At 40.9% G+C, this 22,458-nt stretch overlaps 1 protein-coding gene across 5 annotated transcripts in view; it reads left to right on the forward strand.

Annotated features, from left to right (window-relative positions):
* Positions 1-22,458, forward strand: part of foxo (forkhead box, sub-group O) — a 580,500-nt gene that overhangs the window by 549,041 nt on the left and 9,001 nt on the right. The gene's annotated exons all lie outside the window — the stretch shown is intronic.

Raw genomic sequence — 22,458 nt, forward strand, 5'->3', positions numbered from 1 at the left:
TCCCATCACGGTCTGTTAACAAAACTGTTGTTATTGTTCAGTGGAATTGTTGAGTCATTATTGAGCCAGAAAGTACCGAGCAAAAATTACTACTAGTATACTAGTGTACAGTAAAACTGCTCAAGTTTTAAATATTGTTCGTGCATTTGCAAAGCTTAAAAAAAGATGACAGTTTGAGTTGCTTCCAGGACCTGTTTCCAATTTCAGATTTGTTATCGAGTTAAATTTTTTCGTGATTTTCGCTATTGATCAACAGAAAATATTTCCAGACAGTTCTGCCGTAAGATCCAGGAACACAGAAAAAATGTAATATTCTTCTTCTGTAAGGTAAAAAAAAAAAAAAAATTGAGGGAGTGACTTCGGTAAAAATGGTGATAAGTGGCATGTTTAGTAAACGTAAAAATCACTGATGGTTTTGTTTATTATATTTTGATGAAGTTGTCGTGCTTAAAAATGACAGTGTTTAAAGACTATATACATCTGGCAGCCCCTTTTTTTTCCCAGCCTCGCATAATGCGTTGGTATGTCGAAATTGCAGCAGTCCAAAAATTTTTATCAAGTCTGCTCGGTGCCTGGACCTCCAAGGTGGTGGTGTTTATTGGGAATTTAATAACTGTAAATGGTAGTTCTTCTGGCATCACATTCCTTCTGCTGTTCTTTGGTTCTTATCCGAGATTGAGATGAAGTTAAGGCTTTTTGTCTCTCTTTCTTTTTATCATCTCATTTTTTTCTGTTTGTTTCGTGATTTATAGTTTTCGAAGTAAATTATATCTTTATATTATACCTTTATTTTCTACTAGTGCTGCAGGCATACACATTTATGCGTTACAATAATTTACAGGTTAACAGAACTTCGTGATGCACCATCATCTCTTTTGTATTAGTAAGTAAAAGTAAGTAAAACAGTTTGTCCCCAGTTTATAAATACAGGCAGTACAGCCTGAAAATAGATGTTAATAATAACCACCTCTTTGGGGATTTCAAGCCGCCGGCCACTGAGGCATTATGTCGACCGTAAGTGACTTCTTTTGTTATTTCAACGATGACCTTTCTTGCCAATCCTGATAGGCATCGGGGCATTATCTCGGCTGGAACCTTTTGTTTGCCGATCTGAATATCTCTTGAGGCATCCGACATAGGCAAGCGCAAGACCCTGTTTCCAGGCCGTCCATGTTAAGACTCCTTCTCTCTATGAACTCCCCACCTTATCGAACCATTCCATATTATGTTGTTGAGGGTTGTTTCTTATTAGATCCTCTCCTTCAGTTCTCCGATTCTGTTTGATGAAGAAAAAACATTAAATCATACGTCCGTCTCTGTCTTGGGTAGTCAAGGAAGATCACACAGTACTCGCGACTTCAGTTCCGTGAATTAAAATTCCTTCTTCCCTCAGACGTCCCTTTTAACACCCTGGAATGTCCGCGTAACACCTGCTAAGCTATTGCTTCTTATATTTATTTGAGAGGGAGCGGATGTACGATCCTTGGACTTTTCGGTTCTTTATCAGTGTCCCTACCATTCCTTTTCTCTCCATTTTCTGGATTTCCTCAGGTTTATGCTAACATAAAGCACAAAGGTTTGTTCGTCGAATCAACACGGTTTTTTAGCAGTAAAGCCGGCGTCCATTTTTTTTTTATTGAGGGGCGTTCACCTGTTATTTGAATTTATTCATAAACATAATTTTTCATATTCCACGTAACTATGGCTTAAGGCATCTCATTGAACGGACCTTCAAACTGAGGCGTAGGTGTAACAAGTCGGTTTTGGGTCGTGATGCGGACACATAAAATCGTAATTGGGCTTTTCTGCAACTGCTCACGTATTTTTTTCTTTATTAAGAAAGGATGCCTTTATTGCATGATGGACTGCCTAGCTACGTTTAGTTTCTCGTTTCCTCTCAGCGACCTTGATTTCAGATGCTTTGAAGCCATTTGTAATAACAGATGAACAATATGCTGTTTTTGTTATTGACATATATCTACACTAGTTACGGGATATTACATAAATGTTACATTTAAATACATTTTTTATTTCCAGATGTATATCTGAATACGCTTGTTTTACAGTATTTCAATACGTGGGCACACACACATAAACATTCACACGCGCGCAAGCACACAACGTGTGTTTGTGTGTTTGTATATATATGTATACATACACACATACATGTATACACATATAAATATACATACTGTATATGTGTGCGTGTGTGGATCTGGGTGTGTGATACACACACATACAGTATATTAGGTATCTCAACATTTACCTCTTAAAATCTAGAATACATTTGATAATAAACCTAATTTATAAGTTTTGTTTCAGTCTTTTGAAGTACAGTAGTGTTTTTATTATGCGCTGAAAATTCTACATATCTCATAATCTTATTGATTCATAACTTTAATGTTGATCTCAGCACTCTTGCATCGATTTTTAAACTTTTTTTTTTCCTTAAACTGCCTTTCCAATCTAAAGCCTCTTGGCTTGCTCCCAATGATTTCCGCCATCTCACTCATAATCACCAGGCAACTACCTTCGCACCAATTAATTTTCTTATCAGTCCGCGACTTACATCGTACTCTGGCGTAAGGGAAACGGAGAGTGAAAAAAGGAGGTAGAGAGAGAGAGAGAGAAACTCTGGTGAGTTAGTTTTGAATGATTTAATGAAAAGTAATGTCCAAGGATAGTGTCTTCTTTCGGCCCTTGTTAACCCAGAGAAATTTCTTTGTTCCTTTACTCTGAAGCAAGTGCTTTGGAGAGTTCTTCGGCATTTTCCTGCGGTGAAGTAAAGGGAATCCTTCATGATTGAAAGCCCTCCAAAGTTTGGAGTTCCTTTACCACGCAGGAAATCCATCTTTTGCAAGAATTTTTATCAACTCGTTTAAGAAATATGAGGAAAGAAGGCCAACTCTCTCTCTCTCTCTCTCTCTCTCTCTCTCTCTCTCTCTCTCTCTCTCTCTCTCTCTCACTGGTACGTCATTTCATTGTAATGAAGGTTAGGAATTGTCAGGATATGAGCATCAGGAGAAGAAGTAATGCAACTCTGTCAGGTATTTTATATAAATAGATTTAGACCCAGCACTCACTAATGGCACATATGCAGCGAGCGTGAGTGACAGGTATAGAACCCGCGTGTATTTGTTTTATTTATGTGTTTACTGTTTGTTTGTGCATCTCGGTCGTTATTCGCGTGTAATTTGGCGTGCGAAAGTCTTCCCCGTCGCCTCATTTAGCCGTTCCTTGCGGCCTTACGGCTTTGATGACAATACAAACGGAGACAGTTTCGCAAATTACAATCCCAGCATCACCTGCCTTTTACCTTGATTGTTCTCCTCTCTCTCTCTCTCTCTCTCTCTCTCTCTCTCTCTCTCTCTCTCTCTCTCTCTCTCTCTCCCTTGCAAATAGCAGACTTGCCGGTGAAGGGGTGTGAATGATGTGTATTGTCATATGATAAAATCCATGTTGAGTGCAACATGATGTGTATTGTCATATTATAAAAATTCAGAGTAAGTACAACTTTTTTTTTGTTTTGTTTTTGCCGTGTTCGTCTTATGGTGTTCATAACCTCTCTCTCTCTCTCTCTCTCTCTCTCTCTCTCTCTCTCTCTCTCTCTCTCTCTCTCTCTCTCTCTCATATAAATCATCCGTTGATTCATTGGATTGCATGAAAATGCCTCGATGTCTCGAGTAATTGTATTCTGCTGAACTCATTATTCTTTTGAAGTTTAGCTGTTAGATAGGTAACTCAGCCAACAGTTTATCCCATAAGAACTATTCAGAACGATTAAGAGATGTAAATAAATCTTCATTATCTTTCGTAAAGATACTCTTGGATGATATTTGATGGCCACTAGATGACTTACCGTTAGCCCAACTTGTATGCGGGTAACCTTTCATCTAACATGAAATAATGTGTCTCCTGTGCTTCGTCAGGTACCCCTTCCGCCTCCTTTAGCTTCCCTTCCCTCAACCCGTTACTCCTCCCCTTCTCCTCACACCTCCCTCCTAACTTTCCGACCCTCATTATAAATTCATTAAAAATCGTATCAATTATAAATCCACTTTGGGGTCTAATCTGAAGAACCCCCTTTCAATATTACCATCTCTCTCTCTCTCTCTCTCTCTCTCTTCGTCGTGTATACATAAAGTTTGTAACCCCAGTCTCATATGAAGTCAAATTATTTTCAACAATTTCTGTAGATCGCACTTTTTTTATGGAAATAAAGGATTAGTTCAAAATACTTGGGGTAAAAGTGTCTTAAGTGCAATGTCAAGGTTTTTTTATTTTTTCCTATATACCCTCACAATAACACGTAGTAAATTTCATCGGCACCATTCATAAAAATTGATCTTCGTCCAGACGTTCAAAATCATTATACAGATTTTTGTTGGCCGAAACAATTCGTCAGCTTTGCAAGATTGCGAAGTTAGTATGCACTTTTTTTTTATAATTTGGTCCTTGGGATCTTTGTCTGAGGTGTTTTTTTTTTTTTTTTTTTTTTTTTTTTTTTTTGCCTAATTTTACCTGTCTCTGCGAAGAGCTGTGATTTTTCCCACAAAATCAGGTTGTGCCTAAAGGAAGTTTTGGGTTTTGAGAAAATTATGCAAAAAGCTTTTTTATTTTGAGCTGGGAAATGTCCTGATGTATGACTTGCCTGCCAAAGAATAGACTACACACCGCCTCTTGAAATTTTTTTTTTTTTTTTTTATGTCCCTCAGTCCCTAGTTGAAAACAGTAAAAAAAAAACTAATTTTAACTCGGTTACCTGATAGCAATATTCTTGTTGGATTATCATGATAAGGTCGATTAAAATTTGTGACATGGATTTTGTCTCAGATTTATCTTCACATTCTCTTGAGCCATGGGTTGTCTGTGCTTTTTCCCGTTGCATATATATATATATATATATATATATATATATATATATATATATATATATATATATATATATATATATATATATATATATATATATATATATATATATATATATATATATGTGTGTGTGTGTGTGTTTGTGTTTTAATTCTCTCTTTTCTCAAGTCTCATTTCAGCGCTAACTTCTGCTCTGTCACCTCTTAGAAGTAGGTCACACGCGCCAAATGTATTTCAGTTTTATCGTAAAAAGACGTCGCCTTTAAAAAATTGCCTTACCTTGACTAGAGTATTCCATCCATTCATCTGATGCTTCTGGTATTTAATTCTTTCCTCTTTATCTGTTTTTTGGAAGAAAAAATCCGTACAACTCGAGGGTGTTTATGTTATCTTTAACATAAATATAAGTAGAGAGGAGAGAGAGAGAGAGAGAGCAGAGAGAGACCCTATGAGAGAGTGACGTTTTTATATACATACATATATATATATATATATATATATATATATATATATATATATATATATATATATATATATATATATATATATATATTAGAGATATTGTATATATAATTTCTGGAAATTGGTAAGTTAGGATCTTCTGTAGCCAACTCCTCCAAGGATAAATTATGTCTTTATATACTATAACCTTATGTGTGTGTGTATATATATATATATATATATATATATATATATATATATATATATATATATATATATATATATATATATATGTATATATATTCGTTTTGTTCGTTTTTGTGTGTATGTATATTTGTGGATATTACTTTCCCGTTTGTTTTTAAGTTTCTGTCATTATTTTATACGTGTAACCTAGTAGATTCATTAAAACTAGTGTCAACAGGCATTGTCAAAATAACATTGGTCACAGTATTTTTTATATATTATGGAGACGCTACATGTAACAATGTTAGGTTCATTAATGAATTCTTATCTCATGCATTCTGTTCTGAAAAGCGGAGCCCAAGGTTAGCATAAATACAAATTAATCTGAAACAACAGATGTTGCGGCATTGATATAAATCTGTGCAAAACATTTGACCTTGTAACCTTTCGCCATGGTATAAGGTCTCGTTAGCATAGCCCCCAAATCTATATATATATATATATATATCAAGAGCAAAGGTCGCATTCTTTTTCACTCTGTAAGACTTGCATGCAGGCAGGCAGGAAGATCTGAGTTACGATGACCCGGAGTTCGACTTTCTTCCTCTCGAATCATATCCTGAAGATGGGAATATACCTCATCTTCAAAAAAGAAGGGATCTTCCTTCCATATGATACAAGGTTCGAATCCCCCAAAGGCGTCTTTCTTTGTTCCTTCTACTAATGTGCTTTGTGTTAACCTCAAACCCTCTGTGAGAGAGAGAGAGAGAAAGAGAGAGAGATACAACTCCCCCCTCATCCCGTCTCACCCTCCCTCCTTCCCAAGTCTCGTATCGCGAAAATCATTGCATGTGTCCTCCTTCCCCTCTCTCCGTCCTTACTTTTCGATTTCTCGTTATACTTTTTCTTCTTTCTTCTTTTATTTTTCCGGTTCCGCACGTCTCCGCCTCGTCTCCATTGTACTTTCCTCCCGACTGATCACCTTCGCTTCCTCAAGCCGAGAAGAATATTCTTCCCCTGTCTCGATATTCGGGTCTCACGTCCTTTCGTCCTTCTCGTTTATTCTCGTTTTTATTCTTGGTGTTCCCATTCTGACGTCTGTGTCTGTGTTGACTGAAATTCTGAAGTCGAGAGCTAATACTTTTTATATTTCCTATATAATTCATTTGTGCATCTTCTTGGGATACGTTGAGTAGGGTCCGTTTTGAGCTCCGTTATTATAGTATGTCATATTTATGAAGTTGTTATTAGAGTATGTGTATCATTTTACTGAAGTGTATCATTTTGAACTTGTGTATCCTCTTTGCAATATACATGTCAGGCGAGGTGCTTAATGTTTTCCTTCGTTCATTCATTTAGTTCTTTTATGAAAATTCTTGCCTCTACATCACTCACGTTATCATACATTAGGCGTTTTTATGCCGTATCATGCTTCACTTTCTCTTCTTTCTCTCTCTCCCTTTCTTCCAGTTTCCTTTCTCCTCCTCCTCCTCCTCCTCCTCCTCCTCCTCCTCCTCCTCTTCCCTCTCCGTCGCACCGTGGAGGATTTCTTACAAGTGGGTTGCCGTTTTGTATATGTTTTGTAGTTAGCATAATTCAGCCAGTAATTCCTAAATCACAACCATATGTTCTTGATGTGTAGGATTCAGCGGTCGCAACACCACTAAATGACTTCTGTATGATAATTCGGGTCCCCGAGGGCCGTGGGGAGAGACGCCCCCCGGAGCTGCACCGTTTCCTTTTTACATTCTGATCTTTGGACCTTTTCTCGTCGAAAAGAAAAACATTTCTTCGTGGAATTTGTATATATTTCATGATTTGTCCCACACATTAATATGGACGCCTCTGTACTGTGTCTACATGCAAGAAAAATCATTCTTTCTATATAACAATTTTTCTTCTACTAAAGCCACTTCGGTACGATATGTAATTTTGCCTTCATTCTTTTTTCAAACATTATTTCAATGAAGCCGTACTACCGTTGATAAGAGAGGGTGAATATTATCATGTCGAGTTTTTTTTTGGGGGGGGGAATTATATAACGAAGGAAGAGCCATCATGTTGGATCGAATATCTAATGAGCAGTATCATGAATACTCTTCCTTGATGACCGAAGCCATAATACTGAGAGAGAAACAGATTTATCAATGTAAACATTAATTCCTATCATCCTTTATAAAATCCAATCAGAGTTGATTGTTAATCACGTTTATGAACCTCTATTAGACTCCCTTATGCAATTTGTTATCTCTGGATTTGCAATTCATGACTTCCCAATAAATACTGTGCTCTCTCTCTCTCTCTCTCTCTCACTCTCAACCAGGAGGTTAGCTTTAACAGGGTATGCGTTTTGCCTCTTCGTGGTGATAGATATGTTTGAATGGATACATTGATATGAGGTATTGGTATGCTGTACATAGTGACCTTTTATACATTAACAGCAGTGGCTGACTAACTGCCATCGCATTTTGAATTTTGAATATAATTGAGAAAATTTCTTTAATGCTTTTCTTAGTTTGTTTTATCGCATAGGGGAGTCAGTTTTGTCATATGAGAAAATGAGAATTTCTCCTAGTGCCATCAATGAAAAAAACTGTAATCGAAATGCTCTAATCTTAACGGTAAAAAAAAAATGGTCGATTTCAAGTTTTTAGAACTCTTTGCTCTTTAGGGTCACTGTGTGAAACATTGATTGCAAAGGTTAGCACTTTTTCTTGAAACATTGCAAATTGAGAGGATTAAATATTCTGTGATTCCTCTAGTAGAGAGGTTATGATTTTTCATTTACTTGATGTGTCATTCCTTTCTGTTTTTGTTATGCAAATGAGGTTTTGCACATTAAAATAAAGAGTTTATAGACATTTTCCGTACCCATAGGTTCACCTACGTATTATCACTATATGAGCTGCTTTTCACCACTGCTGCCTTATCATCGAGGTGGTGACAGGTTGGAAACTAGGTATACCACAATGAGACACACTGTCCTTGAATGCAAATTTTATTCATCGCCATTAATACAAACAACAGTGAACCTTGACACCAAATCACTGATTGTCATCAGTGAAAATCGGTGAATATAGAGTAATGAATTGAATGTACCTAATTAGATAACATGTTTTCAGCATCTTAGATCAAAACAATTATCCTTGAATTTATCAAGTTGAACAGGAACCCAAATACCAACGAAGATATTTCAAACTCTAACTGAAAGTAAAAATAAAAATGTATATTTTATTAACTAATGTCATTCATTATTTTATTATAATTACATTCCGCTGTAACATACCTTATGATTATTGATTGAGGCAAGATAGAATCTCGTTTAAGATTAGCCAAAGGTAGACCAAGGAAGGGGAAACTGAGCTATTAGGCCTATCAGGTGTTCCAAGTCATTAAATTCCGGTTTGCGGTAAAAATCTGCCTAGACAATAAACTATCCCTTCAATATAATTTAAACTGCTTGTTTTACGAACACACAACTTAATCACGTGGAAATTTCTATGTAGAAAAGTAAGGATACCTTACCTGGTCTGAAATTTGATGATTGTGGTACCTAACTGAATGACTTGCGATTGTATTGAGAAATTATAAAGTTGGGAAATATGCAGATAGTGGTATCTTGAATTACTGGAGGAATTTACTAATGTCATTTTCACGATTATGTGTCTTTCTTATAAATATTTAATTATCACGGACGCATTGTGTGATTATGGTGTCCGTGTCGAAGCTGCAAGGTGTGCGTGCGTGTGTGTGTGTGTGTGCGCGCGCGCGCGGGCGTGTATGTAGGTATTAGCGGGTGAGTATCTCTAGAGCTATTATTGGTGTTCTAGTCACGCGTCTTTCGGCCGACAATTACACGTCCACCTGCTAAAACGACCTATTAAAAAACTTTTCCCTGAAAGATTGCTCAAGGGACTACAAGCCCCTTTTACTACAGCACATTTCGCTTTCGAATGCTGACCATGCACTTTTTTTTTTTTTTTTTTTAAGCTTTAGTTCGTACAGTGTGTTGGATTCCTTTTGTTTTGCTTCAGAGCGGACCAGCGGAAGGTGTTCTTTACATGAAAGTTTTGCCAAAAGATGACCTTACTTTCGTACTGGGAAGAGTAGCTACGTAACTTATTATGGACGTTCTGCTGTTCCTTATTGTTATGGTCCTTTCTGCTTGTTTGGAACTTGTTATAGAATACGCATTTAAAGTTAAGTATATCTTAGTTTAACCAGACCACTGAACTGGTTAACAGCTCTCCTAGGGCTGGCCCGAAGGATTAGACTTATTTTTACGTGGCTAAGAACCATTTAAAATTATGTACAGAGTTCGATATGCATCTTTGAGAAGTAGACAACATTATCGTTCAGAGGAATGATTTATTATTGATACCTGGTTATGGCGTAAACTGGTACCGGAAATTTTATGTAAAATGAGTTTTCCATAGACTTAAGATCAATGCGCGTCGATTTCAGATCAATTTTTTTTTACAAATTTAGCGGAAGAAGTCCTCAGTTTACAAAATGCTCTCCTGTTTGCCTTTTAACGGATTTGTGGCATCTTCACTGAATTGAAATCAGGGATAATGATACGGGTTATACTCGTAGATTTATACTTTTGATACTTAACAGTATATTGGTAATAAAAAAAAATTATAGACATTTCCAGACTTTTTTGTATAGTTATGGAATGTCTTCCGTAGATTGTAAAATACGAAAATAAGGAAAAAAATAAGTTGAAATAGTGAACAATAGGTTATAAATGCTATTTCAGTTTCTACCTGTGCTATTGAGAGAGAGAGGGAGAGAGAGAGAGATGGGGTCTTCATAATTTAAGTGTCTCCATTGTCCACTGAACTTTTGCCCTTCGAATCTTCCTGGAACGTCTTCGGCACCTGAACCCGGCTTTATGTTAATTGCGTTGTTTTCCCACCGATTGAATTTAAGAGTTATCGTTTATTCGATCTCTCGCGGGATTGTATTCGCCCTTACGTAGATGACATTATGTCTGTATTGCCGATGAAACCCTTGTGGTACAAAAGTTGAACACCTGAACTGTAGATCCGTCGCTCCTTTCTTCAGGTTTTGGCCTTTTCACATCTCTGCCGACGTGAATTTTCAGTCTGAATTTTTTTCTATTTCATTTGTTTGTCCTTGTAATGTGTGTGTGTGTGTTGCGTTAGGGAATAGGTTTCCCAATGTCTTTTTCCGTAGGTTCTCTGTTCCGGTCTTTTTATTAGTATATTTTTATTTATTTCTGATCGTATCATGCAATAATTTGCTTTAAAAGAGCGCTGTTGTTAGAAGCTGTAATCTCAAGATGTTATCTTATCGTAGTTGCAGCTTTCATTTTTGGTTGGTTTTTTAGTTGTTTGTAAAAATTTTTCTTTAAATATATTGTGTGCTACAATTTGGTTTGATGCGCAGTTTGTAGTGTTCTGGACGATATAGAATTTGTGAAAGGAAAAGTTTTTATTCTTTAGAATATGGCACCGAGTGCAGTAAATTATTCCTCCTCTGGTGTTTCTGAGTTCTAAAAACATGATGCACAAGAACAGAACAGATTATCAAAATTTTGATACTTTGTATTTTCAGCGTGGTAACTAGTATCACAGGGACTGCGGTGAAGGAGAAAGTTGGATTGTGCGTGTGTTTGTGTACAGTATATATGTGTATGTGTGTGTTTGTGTACGTATATATGTGTGAATGTGATTTTCCTTTTTTCTTTGATATTGAATAATCTTTTTGTATTACTTTCACTGAATACATGCTGAGACGATTGTTGACATACACCTTGAGTATGTAGAGAATCGTTTCTTCATATATGATTAATGTCACGGAAAATCCTCGGTTTGACGAAGAGATCGCCTAAATCCCGTTGACAGCTTGTAAACAGCCTTACAAGCCATTTCGTCGAAAGTGATACTTCCCGAAGATGATGCAATGCCTGCGTTCTTTGTCGAGCTATTGTGTTGGATAATACTCTTTTTAAATCACTTTTCTGAAGGTTGTCTGTGAAATCTTTGCTATAAAGGAATATTTCTTTTCCCGAGGTTGAAAAAAGGAAAACTTGTTTTAAGACTTGATGATTGCGAACGCGCGTGCGCGCAAGAAAGAGAGCCTGAGAGGGAGAGGGTCAGTATACGTAGTTTTGTGATGTGATGAGAGCCAAAACAAACGAGCGTGTCCGTGGCCCTGGTCCTGGATTTTAGCATTTGATTTATAGCCTGTGAGATAGATGATGGCTAGTGATGCTCGGGCCTCGTCCGAATGCCCTCGCTAATGGCTTCCTTCCTACTATCACTCACCAGTAGGTTGTTCTCGTGGGGGCTTTCTAGGGGATTCTATTTTATCTTTAATGGATCATTTTTTATAATGCACAATATTGCATGAACATTGACGTTGTGTATTTTTTTGAAGGTGAAAGTAGAGGAGCTGGGAAGCGCATCTCTTGGTGTTTCGGAGGTGGTCATGTTTACGCTGTTGAAGTGAAGGTAAAGGGACCATAGAAGCTCTTAACTTCCATTCTCGGCTCCCAGACAATGATATATGGCTCTCAAATTTTCTTCTGGACAGTTTTAAATAAGAATCGAGATCGTTAATTTTGTGTATTTTGGCTCTGGGAAAATAATTGTTTCGGAGCGGTAAGTTGGCCTCATATCCTCCACTATTTCAGTACAAAATGTAGGATTTTTTTTTTTCTTTCTTATTTCTTTCCCTCTCCGGTGGCTGGAGGAATGGCCAGCGGCATTCGAAGAGAAAGGGGGAGGAGGAAGGCGTTTTATTGGAAGGAGGAGGTGAAGGGATACTGGCAAATCATCTCCTGTCCCAATAACCAGATAGGTCTATAAATCCATTAGGCCCTTTCTTGCATGTTCGGGGTGTGTATATGTGTGTGTGTGTTGTGGGGGGGAGGTTGCAGAGATCCTCTTTCATATCGATTTTAATATACGTATATTTGGTGCTGGGTAGTACAAAAGAGCCAACTATGTTTTGTTCTCATATTGTTGGATAATATCATTATTACAAGCAAAGTAAAGAAACACACATTCATCCAAGTTGTATTTTAATATAAATTTTTATTACAAGAGTACTTTACATATTCAAAAATATATGCACATTGTTGAGAACGTCATTGTTTTCATGAGAGGTTACCACAGTGAGGGCGACAACTGAGTACTCCTAAGAAGCTTAGGAATTACAGTCAGCATTAGGACAGTCAAAGGCACGGTTCAAGTAGACCTTGGATTCTACTGACACAAACAAAAAAAACTTTATCTAACGAGGAAAAGAATGATATATTTTCTCCCCAAAAGTTAATCCAGTTGAGTGTTAGATTATTACGAACGGAAACCCTTACATCAGGATAATGAAGTGACGACCTGGCAAAATTGTAAACAACTTTGCGGTGAGAGAGAGAGAGAGAGAGAGAGAGAGAGAGAGGATTTTATGTGGTATCTTGGCGCTTTATACGAGATATATGTTGCTTTGATAACATGCATAACTGCGGGGGAACGTATAACTGTTCGATTGTAATTCATGGATTCCAGTGACCACAAGTTGATAGGTTTTTCGTATTAAGATTGATACCCCTTTATAAAAATGAGTCACCCTTGCAGTCCACTGAGATTATCGGAGCAGTGGCGTTTTCTTTCAAAAAGAACGCCTTTGTGAAAACAGAAGTGTCAAGTAGTTTTAATTTCGTTGTATGGTCGCAGGGGTTCATGTACTCTTAACTGTTCCATTAGAGTGTCGAGTGAAAAGGAGTTTCACTCGCGCTCTCTCTCTCTTTCCCTCAGTTGTTAAAGGGGATATTTTTCTTTTCCTTTTTGGATGGTCCAAAACTTGCTCCCTTTATTCATATTTTGATCTATTTCCTCCTGAACGAAGTACAGCCTATCAGCGTGTCTTCTTGACTTGGCTTTGCTCCGTCTTTCTTAAATTCTTATATCCGCCTTTAACCTGGCCCTTCTTCCTCTCAAAGACGGTTTTCCCCGTTCCCCCACCTACCTCCCCCATCCAAAAGACTGTATCCCTCCGTCACCATTGGGACTGACTTCATTAAATCTCAGTAAATAATGCAATATCCCCCATATTACCTGTCTGCCGTGTTTTGCATTTGCTGTCAATTTTAATCTTGCAAAGTTTCCACAAGGTCTTCGGCGCACAGAGCTAAGAAGTTCGAGATATTGTGTAGTTTTTGTTCTTTCTCGCTCTACATCTAGGTGTAAAAGGGGGGCTTGTTTATTGCAGGATTTCAGTGCTTTATTTGAGAGCTTTCTTATTGTTAATTTGAAGTCCATTTACTATTTTACTGGAATGTTTCCCATTCAAAACTGATAACGCCATAGCTTGGAGAAACGTCAAGAATCTCATCATCAACTCATCTTTTCAGTTCGAAACTTTAGATAAGTACACAGATCCTGATAGTAAACGCTGGATCCTCTCGCACTCGTTTCTTTGCTTCTGTTTTGTGTGTGTGTGTGTGTGTGTGTGTGTGTGTGTGTGTGTGTGTGTGTGTGTGTGTGTGTGTGTGTGTGAAGACTAGCTACGTATATTGGCAATATGATGTCTCTAATGAAGAATAAACAAAATTACAGTAGATAGTGTATTATATGTATATATATGCATACACTACCTGCTTTCGAACAGCATTAGTATTGCTTTTGGTTTATACCTCCCACCCTCTCCCTCAGGTTCCTACTCCCTCCCCCCTTGCCAGCATTCGGTGGTTCCTGTCTGGGTGTTTTCGACGCTTCTGTTCTAATGGTTTCCTGGGGGATGGGGGAGAGGTTGGGTGGGTGAATTCTTTGTCCATTGTAATTATCTTGTTTTGCAATTTTTATCACATAATTCGTCTTCTTGTTACATCGGAAGACAGTTCCCTGTACCCTTCCCCCGCAAAAATGATTGACTTAGGCTTCGATGATGATAAGGAAGCTGATGGCTGGGATGGTGATGATAATGGAGTTGATAATGCTGTTACTCAAGAGTTGTGGATTGAGAAAGCACCAAAGGGGATGCTGTGCTGGTTTTCAGGAGAAAATCATTTTGTTTCTTTCACCTTTTTAAGTTTTAGAGACAGTCTCGGTGTATTTATGTGTGTTTTGTATTTATGTAGTTTATGTAAGTGGAAGACAAATGGAAATTGCTGTTATAATGTAATGTATGCATTAGCATTGCTGTAAATAACTTCTGTGTATCGAGAGTGTATTGAGGTTTTCTAATTTGGAATTAACAAATTTTTTATGCAATTAGTATTTTTTTTTTAGATATACAGATCACAGCCTATCATATATGGAGTATCCTTGAGCACAAACTGGAATGGCCATTGAATCTTGGTGTCAAGGTAGTTAAATATGGTAGAGATCGGGGGGAGAGGGGGGGGGGAGGTACCCTTCACCTTTCACTCACCACTTCATTCTCTTCTTTGGCCACAGGGGGCAGGTCAGTGCTGCTGCATTGACACACCCTGAGTATGTGGGATGGTGTTGCTCTAGTGGCATGGATGACACCACCCTGGAGTGCGGGTGGGGAAGTACTGTTCTGCTGACAATGGCCCAAGGATTGGGGAGTGTTGCTCTGCTGGTACCACCCTAGAGAGCAGGCCTTACTCCCCTCCATCCCTGCTCCACATCATACAGACCAGAGTTATGTTGGGTTAATCCTGAAGAACCTGGTGCCACCTCTGTGGAGTAAGAACCATCAGTTGGCAAACTTGGATGGATTATGTAACCATTGTTTTAGATAAGGCTCTACTTTGCCTCCCCTCCTCATTTGTTACAGAATGGGAGACAAGGTCTAATATTATATACTAGTTGAACAGGGTCCATAGTGCCACTTACATACTCCTTTGGATCCAGCTTGTACTCGGGCACAAGTGTATGCAGGCTGGGATGTGAGAGGGAGAACAGTTTGGCACATACAACCCTTCTTCCCTTACACCTACAATACTCTAATGAGCTGTGGGACACTTGGACAGTTCCTGATAGTTACACTACTTGTTGGGCCATGGCCACAAGTTCTAATGAAACTGTGTCGAGGGACTTGTGGGTAACATCCCTCATTTAGAATGAAGTGCAGGTAGCCTGGCGGAGCCAGATTGCCGAGCTCATTTGTTGTTGGACCGTGAAGTTCTTCCAGAAGGTAGAGAAGGGGCCCAGTGCCCCTAATATCATGAGCTTGTTAACAGGTCAGAGGGTCCTCTGCACTAATGGGGACTTGCAAGGTCTGGAGATTATGTGCCATAGTCAGAGGGAGATGGTGTTCTTGAATACCTGTCCCATGCTCACAAAAAGGCATTAACACTTTGGGGTTCTTCATACTTCTTAAGTAACATTCTAGAGTATAAACCAGGCACAGCAATATATATCGTCTGGCTTTCCAACGAATTCTCAGAGGGAGGAAATTGAGAAAATTGAACCTTGGTTCTGGAACCAAGGATTGTGTCTCAGCCATGAATTCCAGAACAAAAGAGAATGAGTGAAACTCCCACCTGTGAGAGTGCCTGACAATGAGGTATGACAGCCATGCAACTCCCCCACTCTCTTGGTTGAGGCAAGGGCTAAAAGGAAGAGAGTTATGAGGATAAGAGCCCTGTCTGACAACCAAGATGGATTTGTAAAGGGCTGTCCTGAGGCTTTGAAGTTTCAACATCATGGAGCCTGATCTCTCGAGGAGGGCACACCTGTTCAAAGCCCCTTACAGGCATCACTATCTCTGGGGAGGTGAACAGGTCCACACCAAGCTGGCGGAACACTTGAGCAAGCACAGTCAAACCTTCCATGGCTGAGGTGGACTGACCCTTCTTTCAACACACAAAGACTGAGAAGTTTGCAGCACAATGAAGACAACCCCTTCTACAACTCCAATCACAGAAGTAAAAATTTTCATTCCAGTGTGAGCTGGAAAGCATACTGTAGGAGGGAGAAGGGTAGGTCCTCATGTCCAAGTGGGCATGTGCTGTAGGTACAGTTATCAATGGGTGGTGAACTGGTACTGCTGGTCTCCTACCATGAGGAAGAGACTCCAAGGAAGAGGAAGATGAAGATAATGACAAATTAAATGTTGAGGAGGAGGAAAAACGGTAAGAAGACTTCTTCCTTTTCTCTGACTTGTCAGACTTCTTAGTCGTCTTTAACACTGAAGGGAGAGCAGTCATATCAACATTATCAGCTACATGCACCACCACAGCCACTGAAAGATCACCTGTAGCAAACAATGAAGAGAACAGAACTACAGAAGCAACAGCAAACATGGTGATTGTTGGTTGGTCATAACTTCTTCCTGCTAGCAAGTCCAGGAAAACAACAAGCAAAGGGGTCCGTGGAATATTTAAATTTGGCCAGATTTTTTACAGACACATTCAAAAGATGAAAATTCTCCATTGCTTCCTACTCCTCAGACAAGGGATGAACGTGTTTCTAAATCACGGGTGATTTAACCCTTTAGTGGCAGGTAGCTGAGAGGAGTGATACCCCCTGATGAACCCAGCAAAATCTTCCTGGCCTTTCTCTGCCTCTTACTATACTTCTCTCACTTTAATAAAGTTGAAGAAGCACACTGTCACATGGAAGGAAAGGCATACATTCCCCTCCCCTACAAATAACACTTTATATGGGTGTACTGATGTGGGAGCATAGACCACAAAGTTGCTGACAACCCTCACATCCTCACTTGGTGGTGGCATAAAAAAGAATGAAGTTGTAAGCTTGAGGCAATGGAGGGGTAACCCCTCTCTCCCTCCATCCTTACCAGTTAACTATACTATTTTACCTATATTCAACAGCTGATCCAGCCTGTGCTGAAGGATACTTCATATATGAAAGGTGGGGTATCCCTGTAGGACTGAATAATGTCTATAAAATTTAATGGAATTTGCCCACTCTTGTGTTTGTTTGCACAGCAATTTTATGGGTTATATTTTCCTGTGTTTTTTTATTTATACATTCTGAACTCTCGTGTATTTCAATAAGAGAAAAAAGTGATGTCAGTCAAACACTAGTTCTCATCAAGTCCTAGTACATCTATCATCAAAACCTTCAGGGAAGTTCAACAAGAGTTGACTATGAACCTACGCTTCTATAAATGGAGTTTCTCGCACAAGGCACACTTCAGCTATCACTGATTTATCTATAAAAACAAATTCCTATTGAGTAGGACTACATGTCACTTGTGAATTGAGCCAGCCTTACTCTTACATTTTGTTCTCAGCCATTGCTGCACTTGTCATTGCATTCATCTCCCATTTAGTTTTGTGTTTTCTTCTGCAGGGTCATTGCCATCTCAGTGGCCTCTGCCCTTCAAGAACCCAGTTTGTTATTCCTTGAACTTTCACTACTGTTTTTTTATCCAAAGTAGGCATGTCTGTGATTTCTTTGTGCTGTTATGAGTCACATAGTCAACTTTGTTTGACCCAGTTTGTAGTGTGGCACCCATGTGTTTGTTAACTCCTTCCTTGTGTTTCATGGCTACCATGGTGGACATGAAACCCAATTTCTGTTGTGTGGGAAGGTCAAGCCCTGTAGTAAATTTATGTCCCCCGATAGCAGCAGATCCACACACTGTATTTCATGTCAGGGGGAGAGGCCACTTGTGAAGATTGTGTGGGGTGGCAGTTCCTCCAGTGGTCTCTGTGAGATAAAGATATCACAAGAAGGGCAGTTCCTCTTTCAGGGATGCCCTCTGGTTTAAAGACTGTCAACCACTCTGGCAGGCATCAGCAGGTGATCTTCAAGGGCCCCCATCATTATCTTCCATTGCTTGGTGACCAGTGAGGACAAACAATCCTCCCAGTTGTCCCATCCTTCGTCCTCCACCCTGAGACCACATAGAAGTGAGTGAGAAGCTAGCAAGAAGAGGTAAAGGGCAGATTCAGCAAGCCCCTCCTTCCAGCCAAGTAACAGAGGACAGACGGGTTTTGCTCTCCAGGTTTTGATATGGGGAGCAGATGTTCCCCTTTGGTCACATCAATTGCCTTCTCAATGGTCTTATCAACTAAACTTCTAACTTCTTCCGGCATTGGAGGGATCTTCCTGGAGCAGCAACAAAGTAGATGGGTGGAGCAGAAGTGGATCAAGGGCGAGCAGCTACATCCCATCCCAGTGCCATCAGCATCACAGCAGCTCCCCCAGGAGCTGAAGACCCACATCCAGCTTGTGGAGCTGACTGGACAGTCAGGTGTTAAAGTTAGTCTTGCAACAGGCAGGACAGAGGCTCCCCACCTCTCCGATCGGAATTCCCCAAGGCTGAGAAGGGACAGGCTGGATTAGAAGTCATCCTAGCAGGACCTACCAGAGAAACACCCACCAACAGGAGGAAGGATAGGGACAGCAGTGTAGGCCCAGTGGGACAGCACCCAGGGCCTCTTCAAGCAGCAGTTTGGCAGCCTTCTTAGGCAGGGAGGACAGGGCAGAAGTGGCAAGGGGCAGCCAAGAGAGGGAAGGACCAGAGGAACCTTCTCAGCTAGAGGTTCCGGAAGGAGAGAAAGGGTTCGTAGAGTTCATCATGCAGATCAGGTAGCACCTAGGCTGGGCAAACCTGCTGATCTTCACCCCTGAAGACCCCACCTTGCTTTCTTCTTACCTTTGGCAGGCAGCGGAGAACCCTCCAAAAGTAAGGCAGTTGGACCTTCTGCCCTGGGTCCCTTTGGTATGAGGCTTGATGAAGAAGTGAACAGGTTGATAGCAGGGACAGAGAACTCCCTAGCATCCCCCAGGTTGGAGAATCTCCTGCACCCTGCCCTCCCAGGGCAAACTACAACATTCCAGAGGATGCCTTCACCGTCCTGAAATCATTGGAGTCCAACATCAGCAGGTTGGCAAACAATGTGCCATTTTAGTGTTTCTGTCAGCAAAGCAAACAGCTCAGAAGTAAGGAATCCAGAACATATGTTGGCTTCTCATCAGGCCATCCCAGCCTCCCATCCCAGAAACTGATGGCATTCCCTTCTTACAGGAATGACTCACCCAAGGGTAAGATCTTGTAGCATAGGAGAGTGAGGCCAATCTCTTGATGGAAGCAGGAAAGATAGCAGAGGACATTTCACTTTACAGCTACCTCTTCCAAGTTCATTACATCAGGATGGTGGTGACTGGTGATAGGCCTTTCAGCACTGAACCTTTACTTGCAGCAGACACCCTTCACCATGGTGACGTCCCAGTCTTTCCTGGCCTCAATCACAGAGGACAGCTACATGGTATTGATAGATCCGCAGCATAGCCTGGACAACTGGCTAATCCTGGCATCATTGGCCACCAAGGCAGAGCAGACAGGGACAAAATCCTAGTACAGGCAGTCCCCAGTTATCGGCGCTTGTCTAGCGACAAAACTCAGCGATTTTTGGTGGCGATGTGCACCAATTTCTGCTTATCGGCGCCAGTAATCACGTATTGGTGCCAATAACTGAAAATCACCAAAAAAGCAGCAAAAATCGCTGATTTTCGGTTATCGGCGATTTTTGCTTACCATCACGCCGTCGGAACGGAACCCCGCCAATAATTGGGAACTGCCTGTACTGTGCAAGAACTTGGGAGCGATAGTAAAGTTCTCCAAAGTTGGACCTGTCCCCCAAGTTGTCCTGTCCTTCGTCCTCCACCCAGGAAAGCTAACAAGAAGAGGTCAAGGGCAGATTCAGCAAACCCTTCCCCCTCTCCAGTTAAGTATCAGAGGCTAGACAGGCCTTGCTCTCCAAATTTAGACACAAGAGAGCAGATGCTCCCCTTCGATCACATCAGTCGCCTCCTCAATGGTCTCATCACCTTGAAGTCTAACTTGCTCCCAGCATTGGAGGGATCTTCTGGAGCAACAACACTTGAGCAGAGGTGGAACAGAAGCAGATCAAGGGCGAGCAGTGGTGACTGGTTAGCTCTTTCAGCACTGAACTGCAGGTAGTCACACTTCACCACGGTGATGCCTCAGTCTTTCCTGGCCTCAATCAGGGAGAACAACTACATGCTATTGATGGATCTGCAGGATGTATACCTGCACATCTCCATCCGCAAGGTCTCTAGGAAGCACTCTGATCTGTCTCCCAGAGTGTTTACCAGTTCAGGTCCCACTGCTTGTCTGGCAATGGCCCCTCAAAGCTTTCACTTGAGTCTTGCAGCTGGTGTCATCATGGGCACATGGAAGAGGGATCAGACTGTGGTATTACCTTGACTGGCTAATCCCGGCATTATCGGCCACCAAGGCAGAGCGGGACAAGGATGAGATCCTAATACTGGCAAGAACTTTGGGGTGATAGTAAACTTCTGCAAGTTGGGCTCCTCCATCAAGCAGACTGTCAAATACCTGCGGATACAGATCGGCACGATAGCAGTGAGAGCATACACGTCAAATGAGAGGATTGCCAACCTCCTTAGGATCTAAGATCCATTCCACTTGGACTTCACAGCAGCAAGCAAAACAAGTGGCAGGTCCTGCTTGGACACCTGGTCTCCCTAGAAAAACTAGTCTTCAGTGGTAAGGTGCCCATCAGATCCCTTCAATGGCAGCTAAAGGTATCCTGGAGAAAACTAAACTAGCCTCCGTTGTAGATGATTGAGGTGTGGAGATCAGGTAGACCTAAGGTGGTAGAGACACACAACAGACCATCTTCAGGGAGTGCAATCAGCTGCCCACTACCGGAGATGTTGATATTCTAGGATGCATCCCAAAGAGGGTGGGGAGAACATCTGAACAGCATGTGCATTTCATGGACATGGAGGCCTAAGGAGAGAGCAGGGCACATCAAACCTTGAGAAGCAAGCAGTCTGGCTGGCACTCCAGCACTTCCAAGGACAACTTGTAAAGAAGTCAGCAGTTGTGATAAACACCACCACCATGGTGGTAGCCTACATAAACAAGCAGGGAGGCACCACCCCTCCAGAGCTGAACAACCAGGTAGTAGAGATGCATGATTGGTCAGGGACTAGACTTGACAGACACTTCCCAGGCAAGAGGAATGTCATAGCAAACCATGAAATTAGACACTGAAGATCCCAAAGTCAAGGAGTAGCCAACGAGCTCATGCAAGTCTAGGAGGGCCAGACGATTGACCTGTTCACCACAGCAAGAAACACCAAGCTTCTCCTATAGTGTTTCCCATCCTAAACCAAAGAGCAGTGCTGCAGGAGGCTTTTCAGCACCCTTGGGACAACATGGATCAGTATGCCTTCCCTTTGTTCATCCAAAGAAAGGTCATCATTAGACTACATTTCCCATGGCTGTGAATGACATCGGTAGCTCCTCCATGGCCACAGAGAGAGTGGTACGCAGACCTCACCTGCCTCCTGGCAAATTTCCCAAGGGAACTACTTCACATCCCTAACCTTCTGGTTCAAGAACACAATGGGAGGTACCATCAGGTTGTAAGCTCCCTCCACCTTCATGAGTGGAGGCTATCAAGCAAATTTTTTGAGATCACTGCCAATGCTCTCTCGGACACCCTCAGACTTTCATCCATTGGAGCGTACCAGGGAAAATGGACAGTCTTCTGCATTTGGTACTGTAAGGGGGTTACAATCCACTCAAGACCACTGTGAAGGAAGTAGTGGATTTCCTAGTTTCCCTGTGTCAAGAGAAGCCCCTCTCTATCACACAGCAGTTGAAGGCTACAGAACTGCTTTAGCCCATGTCTTCAGGCCGAGGGGGATAGACCTCTCCAACACCTGGGAGTTGTCCATCATTAAGTGTTTTGACAAGAAGTGGATACCACAAGAACTACAGCCCCCTGAGTGGGACGTAACCAAAGTCCTCTCCTGCCTGACACTACCATGTACGAACCCTGAACCAAGAGAGTGGGGGAGCTGCATGCCCTCTTGTGCAACAACTAACACTCTTGGTCCTCCTTCCCCCTGGAATTCATCCCAGACTTTGTAGCCAAGACCCAGAACCCAACAATCCCAGACCTGGAGTTCAAATGTTTCTTGATCCTGGTGTTGAAGGACTTCATCAGGGACGACAAGAATGAGATGGTTCTGTGCCCAGTCA

The sequence above is a fragment of the Macrobrachium rosenbergii genome, chromosome 12 (genome assembly GCF_040412425.1).
Source record: "Macrobrachium rosenbergii isolate ZJJX-2024 chromosome 12, ASM4041242v1, whole genome shotgun sequence".
NCBI lineage: Eukaryota > Metazoa > Arthropoda > Malacostraca > Decapoda > Palaemonidae > Macrobrachium > Macrobrachium rosenbergii.